Below are 11,864 nucleotides of genomic sequence, written 5' to 3' on the forward strand. Positions count from 1 at the left end.
CCATGTAGGTACTTGGATGAATCTAATTTCATGAGGTTGTAACCTACTCATATCTTGAGCAATCTCTACATCACCAAGTCTCTACACAAAGGTGGTTGAAGCCAAGGAAGCATGAAACCATTCAAACATATCCTTTGACAAATTATATGTTGAGCTTCATGATTGCCACTGTTGGATACACAAGTGCTCTTCCTTGCAAGAACTAACCCATGTAGGTAGATGGACTCAAATTCCAAGTGGTGCTCCCAACTCTTGATGAGCAACATCAACCTTGAGCAACCCACACAAGTTCAACTACATGGACAACACCACAACCAAGGTATGTTATTCCATCTTAGAGAAGCTTTACTCCAAGTCATGAGTTAAAGCAACTCGACAAGATGTGAATACATCAAGATGCTTAAACGAAAAATGGCAACCCCATTTTGAGCTTAAACGATGAGTATGACCTATGATCAAGTGATCTCACTTGACTCCTAAGTCAATATACTCTAACATAGGTGACTTTGTCGCCGACCATCTCTAGATGAAGTTCTCTTATGTTCTTTTCTGTGTTTTTGCATTCGTCTCATGCATATTTGTTTCCCCTTTCAAAAAAAACTTCATCTAGATTTCTTTCTATTTTCTCTGCGTTTTCTGCATCCCATTTATTGCATATCATTCAGTTAATTCCTTGCAAATCCTTGTGAGATATTATTAGTCTTGTGAGCTGAGGTGACAAGTGTCTTCTCTATGATGAACTCGGTTTCACCGATTTGTTGTTTTCGGTCCAACCGAATCCTATCGGTACAACCGAAGCCTACCACTCGGTGCCACCGATTTCACCACAGGAAAAACAGTTTGCCACTTATTCTGTGTTTCTTCTGATCCAGCTCCACTCAATGAATCTTGTCCTCTACAAGCATCACATTTTTTATAAATGCTTTGTGATGTGACTCAAGGATCAAACCCTTCTTGAAAATTGATGTCAAAGGGGGAGAGAGAGATCACATCAAAGCTAATCACTTAAAAAGATCACATCAGAGAGAGAGTATCACCTCCTCAGGGGGAGAGAGAGATCCTTCAGGGGGAGAGAGAGATCTCTAGGGGGAGAGAATACTAGTAGAAAGTATTTCTTAAGGATCCCAGATGCTTGGTGTTCAAGAGGAGAGATGCCACATGTCTTCTTGAGGGGAAAGACATGTTCATTCGTGCTTATTTGCATTAGCTCTGTTCATTTATATCTTTCAGCTCTGATTTTCTGTTCCCTATCTTCTCCCAGTATCCCATGCTAGATTCAGGGGGAGCAAGACATCTAAGAGAAAGAAATCATTCAAATTCATTGCATATCTTTACTCTTGGGGACATGTCTAATCCAATGTAGTACTTAGTACTCACTCTCTACATGTCATCCCAGTCTTGGTATTCTTATGGTTTCTTTTGTTTGCTCTGGCTAGTAGGTGCATCTGTGTTATCTAACCTTATTTTCACAGGTTCATTCCATCCTATGCCAACTCAAGACTAGAAGGTAAGTTTATGCATCACAATCATGTATATGAGGAATTCTTGCTGATGTACATGCTGTTTGCAAGGACTCATGGGCATGAAGGTATTCTCTTTAATATTCTTTGCTCTGATGCATATGGCCAAGACACATGTAACACATTGCCTGCTCTATCATGGTTATGCTCTCACATGCTTCTATATTCCATATCCACATGATTGCATACATGTAGGGGGAGCCTATGCTTGTTACATGTCCTTCCAAAGCTTTACTTGCTATTCTCTATATCTTTATCTAGAGCTTTGATGTATGTTGTCATCAATTACCAAAAAGGGGGAGATTGAAAGAACAAGTGCTCCCTAGGTGGTTTTGGTAATTAATGTCAACATATCTCTTGTTGGACTAACACTTTTATCTAGTATGTTTCAGATAAGTTCAACAATGGAGTGGCATGGACTAAAGGATGTGGGAACTCCTTCAAGATGCTAAGGACAAAGGATTGGCTCAAGCTTCATGCTCAAGACTCTTCATTTTACATTTTAGTGATCCAAGATCACATTGAGTCTATAGGAAAAGCCAATACTATCAAGGAAGGATGAGGTGTTTCTTAATGAGCCTCTTGCTTCAAGTGCTTAGTGATATGCTCCAAATACCCTCAACTACTTTCCCACTTCCACACATATGTCCTAAACCTAAAGTCAAACTCGGCCCCACTGATTCTTTCTATCTGGCGCCACCGAGTTTGGATGTCTTAGCCACTGCCACAAACCCTAGGCAAATCGGTCTCACCGAATGGGATCTCGGTCTCACCGAGATGGGATTGTAATCTCTCTGTGTATGTCCATTATCAAAATCGGTCTCACCGAGTTTGAGCAATTGGCACTACCAAGATTACAATGCAAACTCTTTGGTTAACTTATTATCAAAATCGGTCCCACCGAGTTTGAGTAATCGGTCCCACCGAGTTTGCCTGACCAACTCTCTGGTTAGCTAATTACCAAAATCGGTCCCACCGAGTTTGTGTAATCGGTCTTACCGAGATTATGTTATGCCCTAACCCTAACCATATCGGTCCTACCGAGTTGCATTTCGGTCCCACCGAAAATCCTAACGGTCACTAGATTTGCTGAATCGGTCCGACCGAGTTTACCAATTCGGTCCCACCGAGTTTGGCAAGTTGTGTGTAACAGTTAGATTTTGTGTGGAGGTTATATATACCCCTCCACCTCCTCTTCATTCGTGGAGAGAGCCATCAAAACAAACCTACACTTCCAACTTACCATTTCTGAGAGAACTACCTACTCATGTGTTGAGGCCAAGATATTCCATTCCTACCATATGAATCTTGATCTCTAGCCTTCCCAAGTTGCTTTCCACTCAAATCTTCTTTCCACCAGATCCAAATCCCATGAGAGAGAGTTGAGTGTTGGGAACACTATCATTTGAAGCACAATTGCAAGGAGTTCATCATCAACGCACCATTTGTTACTTCTTGGAGAGTGGTGTCTCCTAGATTGGCTAGGTGTCACTTGGGAGCCTCCGACAAGATTGTGAAGTTGAACCAAGGAGTTTGTAAGGGCAACGAGATCGCCTACTTCGTGAAGATCTACCGCTAGTGAGGCAAGTCCTTCGTGGGCGATGTCCATGGTGGGATAGACAAGGTTGCTTCTTCGTGGACCCTTCGTGGGTGGAGCCCTCTGTGGACTCGCACAACCGTTACCCTTCGTGGGTTGAAGTCTCCATCAACGTGGATGTACGATAGCACCACCTATCGGAACCACACCAAAAACATCCGTGTCTCCAATTGCGTTTCAATCCTCCAAAACCCTTCCCTTTACATTCTTGCAAGTTGCATGCTTTACTTTTCGCTGCTCATATACTCTTTGCATGCTTGCTTGATATGTGTTGTGAATGTTAAACTTGTACCTAAACTCCACTTAAACGCTAAGAACTTAAAAACTGCAACTTTGGTACGAAGTGTCTAATCACCCCCCCTCTAGACACCTCTTCTCAAGGTCCTACATGCGGGCACCTAATGCACGCAAAATGCTCTAGGGGATTGATGTCTACTACACAACCTTCTTCTTGTAGACGTTGTTGGCCTACAAGTGCACAGGTTTGTTGGACAGTAGCAAATTTCCCTCAAGTGGATGACCTAAGGTTTATCAATCCGTAGGAGGCGTAGGATGAAGATGGTCTCTCTCAAACAACCCTGCAACCAAATAACAAAAAGTCTCTTGTGTCCCCAACACACCCAATACAATGGTAAATTGTATAGGTGCACTAGTTCGGCGAAGAGATGGTGATACAAGTGCAATATGGATGGTAGATAAAGGTTTTTGTAATCTGAAATTATAAAAACAGCAAGGTAACTAATGATAAAAGTGAGCGTAAATGGTATTGCAATGGTAGGAAACAAGGCATAGGGTTCATACTTGCACTAGTGCAAGTTCTCTCAACAATAATAACATAATTGGATCATATAGCTATCCCTCAACATGCAACAAAGAGTCACTCCAAAGCCACTAATAGCGGAGAACAAACGAAGTGGTTATGGTAGGGTCCTAAACCACCTCAAAGTTATTCTTTCGGATCAATCTATTCAAGAGGTCGTACTAGAATAACACCTTAAGACACAAATCAACCAAAACCCTAATGTCACCTAGATACTCCATTGTCACGTCAAGTATCCGTGGGCATGATTATACGATATGCATCACACAATCTCAGATTCATCTATTCAACCAACAAAAAGTACTTCAAAGAGTGCCCCAAAGTTTCTACCGAAGAGTCAAGACGAAAACGTGTGCCAACCCTATGCATAGGTTCATGGGCGGAACCCGCAAGTTGATCACCAAAACATACATCAAGTGGCACGTGATATCCCATTGTCACCATAGATATGCACGACAAGACATACATCAATTGTTCTCAAATCATTAAAGACTCAATCCGACAAGATAACTTCAAAGGGAAAACTCAATTCATCACAATAGAGTAGAGGGGGAGAAACATCATAAGATCCAACTATAATAGCAAAGCTCGCGATACATCAAGATCGTGCCATAGAGAGAACACGAGAGAGAGAGATCAAACACATAGCTACTGCTACATATCCTCAGCCCCGAGGGTGAACTACTCCCTTCTCGTCATGGAGAGCGCCGGGATGATGAAGATGGCCACCGGTGAGGGACCCCCCTCCGGCAGGGTGCAGAAATGGGTCTCGAGAGGTTTTTGGTGGCTACAGAGGCTTGCGGCAGCGGAACTCCCGATCTATCTTCTTCTTCGATGTTTTTAGGGTATATGGGAATATATAGGCGAAAGAAGTCGGTCGGGGGAGCCACGAGGGGCCCACGAGACAGGGGGCGCACCTAGGGGGTGGGCGCGCCCTCCTATCTTCTCGCCTCCTCGAAGCTTCCCTGGCTTGTACTCCAAGTCTCCCGGATCATGTTCGTTCCAAAAATCACGCTCCCGAAGGTTTCATTCCGTTTGGACTCCGTTTGATATTCCTTTTCTTCGAAATACTCAAACAGACAATAAAACATCAATATGGGTTGGGCCTCCGGTTAATAGATTAGTCCCAAAAGTAATATAAAAGTGTATAATAAAGTCCGTAATCATTCAAAACAGATAATAAAATAGCATGAATGCTTCATAAATTATAGATACTTTGGAGACGTATCAGCATCCCCAAGCTTATATCCTGCTCGTCCTCGAGTAGGTAAATGATAAAAGAAAGAAATTTACGAAGTGTGAATGCTAGAAGGTGCACAAGTTTGATCAATGATAATTTCAATCACCCTTCCTAGCATGATTATATGTCATAACAGTAGTTCACCTCATAAAACTTCTCAGGATCAAGTAACAAGCTATTCACATGTTAAAGCATAGACCATAAACTTTCTTGAAAACTAGCAAACTTCATTCTTAGTCATCAAACAATTGCAGTTCATCTTATTTTCAGGAAGGGTCTATGTCAGAGCTTTGATTTAGCAAACTCCACATATTCAACTATCATATAGTCTTCCATGATTGCTAACACTCACGCAACACTAATGGTTATGGAGTTTTAATCGGACACTGAGAAAGATAGGGGCTTATAGTGTTGCCTCCCAACATATTCACCTTTGGGTGATGTCAACAATAATAGTTCATGCTAACTTACATCCAATTGGATATATATATCAGGATCTTTCCAACACGAGGTGCTTGCCAAAGGATAAAATGAAAAAGGGAAAGGTGAAGATCACCTTGACTCTTGCATAAAGTAAAATACATAAAGTAAAAGATAGGCCCTTCGCAGAGGGAAGCAGAGGTTGTCATGCGCTTTTATGGTTGGATGCACAAAATCTTAATGCAAAAGAACGTCACTTTATATTGCCACTTGTATATGGACCTTTATTATGCAGTCCGTCGCTTTTATTGCTTCCATAACAAGATCGTATAAATCTTATTTTCTTCACACTAATAGATCATACATATTTAGAGAGCAATATTTATTGCTTGCACCGATGACAACTTACTTGAAGGATCTTACTCAATCCATAGGTAGGTATGGTGGACTCTCATGGCAAAACTGGGTTTAAGGATATTTGAAAGCACAAGTAGTATCTCTACTTGGTGCAAGGAATTTGGCTAGCATGAGGGGGAAAGGCAAGCTCAACATGTTTGAATGATCCATGATAATATACTTTAACTGAGATGTGCAAAAACATAACCCATTACGTTGTCTTCCTTGCCCAACATCAACTCTTTAGCATGTCATACTTAATGAGTGCTCCCAATTATAAAAGATGTCTAGGATAGTGTATTTATATGTGAAATCTCTCTTCCTTCAATATTCTTTCATGAATCGTTTAAATGACCAATACGATGCTTGCTAACCTTCAATAAATTTACAACCTCTACTTCTTAGATGTGAAGTCATTACTTCCCATGGGATAAGCAAATGAAACATATACAATTTCAGATTTATGACAATCAACTCATTCAACAATTTACTTATAGGATATAAGTGAAGCACACGAGCAAATGACAAACTACTCCAAAAAGATATAAGTGAAGATCAATGAGTAGCTAAATAATTATGTAACTATGTGAAGACTCTCTCTAGTTTAAGAATTTCAGATCTTGGTATTGTATTCAAACAACAAGCAAAAATAAAATTACATTGCAAGGATAGCACAACTCATGTGAAGAAGCAAAAACTTAGGCTCAACCGATACTAACCGATAGTTGTTGAAGAAGAAAGGTGGGATGCCTAATGGGGCATCCCCAAGCTTAGATGCTTGAGACTTCTTGAAATATTATCTTGGGGTACCTTGGGCATCCCCAAGCTTGAACTTTTGTGTCTCATTAATTCCTCTCATATCATGGTTTCTCTTTTTATCAAAAAGCTTCATCCACACCAAACTCAACAAGAACTCGTGAGATAGGTTAGTATAAACCAATGCAAAACCTTATCATTTTATACTGTAACAAATCACTAAAATTATTATTCAACATTTCATACTAAATGCCCGTGCATATTTAATACTCCTATCCTCAAATAGAATCATTAAACAAGCAAACATATGCAAACAATGCAACCATAACAGCAATCTGCCAAAACAGTATAGTCTGTAAAGAATGCAAGAGTATCAATACTTCCCTAACTCCAAAAATTATGAGAGAAAATTCCCACTATATTAAATTTATCATACCTCATTATGCAAAAGGCTTAATCATTATGTCATTCTCTGACTTTTCTAGGGAATTTTTGCAACAACGGTAAACTTTCTGTTTTCAAACAGCAACATGTATACTAGCAAAATAAGCATGGTAAAGGCTATCCTTGACATTTTTATTGAAACTAAAGATGAAAAACGTTATTATAAATAAAATCAAGCAAATACTAACAAAATAAAATGATGCTCCAAGCAAAACACATATCATGTGGTGAATAAAAGCTCCAAGTAAAGTTATCGATGAACGAAGACGAAAGAGGGAATGCCTTCCGGGGCATCCGCAAGCTTAGGCTATTGGTTGTCCTTAAATATTACCTTGGGGTGCCTTGGTAATCCCCAAGCTTAGGCTCTTGCCACTCCTTATTCCATAGTCCATCAAATCTTTACCCAAAACTTGAAAACTTCACAACACAAAACTCAACAGAAAACTCGTAAGCTCTGTTAGTATAAGAAAATAAAACCACCACTTAGGTACTGTAATGAACTCATTCTAAATTCATATTGGTGTAATATATACTGCATTAAAATTTCTCTATGGTTCATACCCTCCGATACTACTCATAGATTCATCAAAATAAGCAAACAACACATAGAAAACAGAATCTGTAAAAAACAGAACAGTATGTAGTAATCTGTATCAAAGGTATACTTCTGGAACTCCAAACATTCTACAAAATTAGGAAGTCCTACGAAATTTGTGTACTAATCCAGAGCAAAAAGAATCAGATCAAAAGCACGTTTCTGTGAATTAACAAAAATAATTTACTAGGTGCAAATGTTTCTGATTTTCAGCAGGATCAACACAACTATCACCGTAAGCTATCCTAAAGGTCTTACTTGGTACTTTATTAAAACAAAAGCTATAAAACATGATTACTACAGTAGCATAATCATGTGGACACACAAAAACAGTAAAGTTAAATATTGGGTTGTCTCCAACAAGCGCTTTTCTTTAATGCATTTCTAGCTAGGCATGGTGATTTCAATGATGCTCACATAAAAGATAAGAATTGAAACATAACGGGAACATCATGAAGCATATGACTAGCACATTTAAGTCTAACCCACTTCCTATGCATAGGGATTTTGTGAGAAAACAACTTACGGGAACAATAATCAACTAGCATAGGAAGCCAAAACAAGCATAGCTTCAAAACTTTAAGCACATCGAGAGGAAACTTGATATTATTGCAATTCCTACAAGCATATGTTCCTTCCTCATAATAATTTTCAGTAGCATCATGCATGAATTCAACAATATAACCAGCACCTAAAGCATTCTTTTTCATGATCTACTTGCATAGAAAATTTACTACTCTCCACATAAGCATAATTCTTCTCATCAATAGTAGTGGGAGCAAACTCAACAAAATAATTATCATGTGAGGCATAATCCAATTGAAAACTAAAATCGTGATGACAAGTTTCATGGTTATCATTATTCTTGATAGCATACAAGTCATCACAATAATCATCATAGATAGCAACTTTGTTCTCATAATCAATTGGAACCTCTTCCGAAATAGTGGAATCATCACTAAATAAAGTTGACACTCTTCCAAATCCACTTTCATATTCATCACAATAAGATTCAACATCCTCCAAAATAGTGGGATCACTACTTCCTAAAGTTGACACTCTTCCAAACCCACTTTCATCAATATAATCATCATAAATAGGAGGCATGCTTTCAACATAATAAATTTGCTCATCAAAACTTGGGGGACAAAAAAATATCATATTAATCAAACATAGCTTCCCCAAGCTTGTGGCTTTGCATATCATTAGCATCACGGATATTCAAGGAATTCATACTAACAACATTGAAATCATGCTCATCATTCACATATTTCATGCCAAGCATCCTATGTAATTCTTCTTCTAGCACCTGAGCACAATTTTCCTTTTCATCATACTCACGAAAGATATTAAAAAGATGAAGCATAAGAGACAAACTCAATTCCATTTTTTTGTAGTTTTTCTTTTATAGACTAAACTAGTGATAACAAGAAACAAAAAGATTCGATTGCAAGATCTAAAGATATACCTTCAAGCACTCACCTCCCCGGCAACCGCGCTAGAAAAGAGCTTAGTTGACGGGGTGTGAGTGCCGCTTACCTAGCCTCCCCGGCAACGGCACCAGAAAAGAGCTTGATGTCTACTACACAACCTTATTCTTGTAGACGTTGTTGGGCCTGCAAGTGCACAGGTTTGTAGGACAATATCAAATTTCCCTCAAGTGGATGACCTAAGGTTTATCAATTCGTGGGAGGCATAGGATGAAGATGGTCTCTCTCAAGCAACCCTGCAACCAAATAACAAAAAGTCTCTTGTGTCCCCAACACACCCAATACAATGGTAAATGTATAGGTGCACTAGTTCGGCGAAGAGATGGTGATACAAGTGCAATATGGATGGTAGATAAAGGTTTTTGTAATCTGAAATTATAAAAACAGCAAGGTAACTAATGATAAAAGTGAGCGTAAACGGTATTGCAATGGTAGGAAACAAGGCATATGGTTCATACTTTCATTAGTGCAAGTTCTCTCAACAATAATAACATAATTGGATCATATAGCTATCCCTCAACATGCAACAAAGAGTCACTCCAAAGCCACAAATAGCGGAGAACAAACAAAGAGATTATGGTAGGGTATGAAACCACCTCAAAGTTATTCTTTCGGATCAATCTATTCAAGAGGTCGTACTAGAGTAACACCTTAAGACACAAATCAACCAAAACCCTAATGTCACCTAGATACTCCATTGTCACCTCAAGTATCCGTGGGCATGATTATACGATATGCATCACACAATCTCAGATTCATGTATTCAACCAACACAAAGTACTTCAAAGAGTGCCCCAAAGTTTCTACCGGAGAGTCAAGATGAAAACGTGTGCCAACCCCTATCCCCTATGCATAGGTTCATGGGAGGAACCCGCAAGTTGATCACCAAAACATACATCAAGTGGCACGTGATATCCCATTGTCACCACAGATACGCACGGCAAGACATACATCAAGTGTTCTCAAATCATTAAGACTCAATCCGACAAGATAACTTCAAAGGGAAAACTCAATTCATCAAAAAGAGTAGAGGGGGAGAAACATCATAAGATCCAACTATAATAGCAAAGCTCGCGATACATCAAGATTGTGCCATAGAGAGAGAGAGATCAAACACATAGCTACTGGTACATACCCTCAGCCCCGAGGGTGAAATACTCCCTCCTCGTCATGGAGAGCGCTGGGATGATGAAGATGGCCACCGGTGAGGGATCCCCCCTCCGGCAGGGTGCCGGAACGGGCTCCCGAGAGGTTTTTGGTGGCTACTGAGGCTTGCGGCGGCGGAACTCCCGATCTATCTTCTTCTTCAATGTTTTTAGGGTATATGGGAATATATAGGCGAAAGAAGTCGGTCGGGGGAGCCACGAGGGGCCCACGAGACAGGGGGGCGCGCCCTCCTATCTCCTGGCCTCCTTGAAGCTTCCCTGGCTTGTACTCCAAGTCTCCCGAATCATGTTCGTTCCAAAAATCACGCTCCCGAAGGTTTCATTCCGTTTGGACTCCGTTTGATATTCCTTTTCTTCGAAATACTGAAACAGGAAATAAAACAGCAATATGGGCTGGGCCTCCGGTTAATAGGTTAGTCCCAAAAGTAATATAAAAGTGTATAATAAAGCCCGTAATCATTCAAAACAGATAATAAAATAGCATGAATGCTTCATAAATTATAGATACATTGGAGACGTATGAGGGATCGATAGCTAGCAAATCCCGGCGGGGGGAAATCCGCCTTGATGGTTTCCTGTAAGCCCACCACATCGATCCCCTCTTCGTGAATGTATTCCTTCAGTTGGGTCCGCCTCCCAGCATGGCCAAAGCCTCGGATGTTCCAAAAGAAGAAACACATTAAATTATGTGATTGCGGAGACGGATACCCCTAGCGTTAACCGCTTTGGCCACACGCCGTGCCTTGGCAGGACAACGGGTTGGGGGGGGGGGGACGGCGCAACCCCTGCTACCGTGTCCCCCTGAGTGGGCCGCGCTTCAATCTCCAGAGAAGCCCCTGCTTCATCTTTCAATGGCGCCGCGTGGGCAGCAGCTGCCTGAGCCAACGCTGCCTGCGCGATTTCCTTCGAGCGAAGGAGAGAAAGAAGCTCGCGAGACTCGCCCTCGTTCGACATATCAACGCCTTATTCCTCTAAGATACCACCTAAACGCTCATCTGAATAATCTTCAAAAATCATAAAGCGGGGTAGGGGTTTACCTTCAAGCTCCATGTTCTTCTGCGCCAGGAGGAGTTGGGCGCGTTGGAGTGAGGGAAGGTTGCCCTTGGCGCCTTTCGAGCGCGAGATGACCCACTCCAGAGACGATGGAGTCATCGCCACCGCCTTGGAATGCTTGGCCGTGAAGATGGGCGCCGTCTTGGACATCGCCTCCCAAAGCGCATCCGAGGAGGGGGGAGGAGCGGGCGCCGCAGTCCTGCCAGCCTTCCCAGCAGGAGAGGCCAGCGCCATCACCATCGGCCAAAGCAAGGCATGCGCGCCCGCACCAACTGATGGGGGGCTCGCCGGCGCCACTGAGGGAGTCTTGCGACCCGCCACCTTCTTGGGAGCCCGCCTAGATCCTTCGACTTTGTACACCACGGCC

The sequence above is a fragment of the Triticum dicoccoides genome, chromosome 4B, assembly GCF_002162155.2.
Source record: "Triticum dicoccoides isolate Atlit2015 ecotype Zavitan chromosome 4B, WEW_v2.0, whole genome shotgun sequence".
Lineage (NCBI taxonomy): Eukaryota > Viridiplantae > Streptophyta > Magnoliopsida > Poales > Poaceae > Triticum > Triticum dicoccoides.